The sequence below is a fragment of the Schistocerca nitens genome, chromosome 9 (genome assembly GCF_023898315.1).
Source record: "Schistocerca nitens isolate TAMUIC-IGC-003100 chromosome 9, iqSchNite1.1, whole genome shotgun sequence".
Classification (NCBI taxonomy): Eukaryota; Metazoa; Arthropoda; class Insecta; order Orthoptera; family Acrididae; genus Schistocerca; species Schistocerca nitens.
In genome coordinates, this window is record NC_064622.1 from 257,992,705 (window position 1) to 257,994,370 (window position 1,666).

A 1,666-nucleotide genomic window follows, 5' to 3' on the forward strand; every position below is an offset into this window, starting at 1 on the left:
TTTTTAAAAATTATACCTGAAAGTGGGACACAATGTTCTGTCTAGCTAACGACTAGAAAATACTTGGTTATTGCAAGCGATTCATTCTTTTTCAAAGCTCCATACTTTCCAAAATATTACATGTCCATACATGACTGATGTTCGAACAGAACCGTGAAGTAACCCAGTTTGTATTGTGCCCACCAGTTGGTGTTACGAGTGCAGTGCCTTGACAAAATGGCGGCTAAAGTGCAGGAAGCACCTGACGATGAGCATTTCGCCTCCAAGCTGATGGTCAGCGATGAACCAAACTTCCAATTATCTGGAAAGATGACTCACCACAATATGAGAGTCGATGTTGGTTCTACCTAAACGAAGAATTTAGGCATCACTGGAACGGGCGTAGTGGTGATTTTGACTTGTGATCTTTTTTCTTTGGTAGTACATTAAGGACCGTGTTGATGTGCTCCACTACCAACGAAACTGGAAGATCTCAGGGAACCCATCAGGATGTTGCTGTGTGAGGTATGTAACGAACTAAGGCTTGGGCATGTGTCGTGAAACCAAGGCGGCACTCATGGAAAATATGTAGAGTGGAAAATGCAAACTTAGGTAGTTCACGGCTCTATTCATGGACCAGTCATATTTGTAGATGTAATACTTTGGAAAATATAGAAATTTGAAAATGAATGAATTATTTGTAGTAGCCTTGCATGTCTGGAATGTTTCATGATCGATGTAGTGGAAGGTACAATCTCTTGGACGACTGGTTCACATAATATTCGGCTTCAGACTCCACAAATGGTTCAAATGGCTCTGAGCACTAAGGGGCTTAACTTCTGAGGTCATCAGTCCCCTAGAATTTAGAACTACTTCAACCTAACTAACCTAAGGACACCACGCACACCCATGCCCGAGGCAGGATTTGAACCTGCGACCGTAGCAGTAGCACGGTTCCGGACTGAAGAGCCTAGAACCGCTCGGCCACAGCGACCAGCTAAACTTCACAAAATTCAGCCCCCATCCTGCACGCAGATTAAGGCGATTTCCCTAAATTGTTTAACGAGAAATGCCGAAATGGACCCTTTATATGGGCAACACCGATTTCCGGCCACATCCTTCCCTAATCCAAGCTTTTGCTCCATCTCTAATGATTTTTCTGTGGCGGGTTCTTATACTTAAAAATTGTTTCCATTGTTTTCCCCCAAATCGTCATTTTGAATGCCCTCCTGGGACCTTCATCAGGAATCTTTTGTTGTCCCTGATAATTCAGTCTTCCGGAGACACCAGAAGATAAGTTTAAAAATCAGAGTACTGGGGTGACAACGTCAGGTTTTGAGAAAGATGAGAAGGAATATGAGGTGTCCAAGTCACCTAGCTTAGGGAGAGATTAGGAATATATGGCGGGTACTCGAATGTATCCAACTTGAATTGACGTAACTTCTGCGTTGTGTTACGTGTAAGCATTGCACGGAATTTAGTACACCATTCCACAACGGTAGTTTTCGACGGACATGCTGCCACACACAAATTCTGCATTCCCTGATGGATTTCTACCGATGTTTATCCTTCAGCAGCCAAAAAAAGAGTGACAGTACCCTCTTCCTGTCTGGAACCATTTGATAATAGCGTGGCCACAGTTCACCTTTCCGCATTTACCGCAGGCATGTAGGAAGGGCACACATGC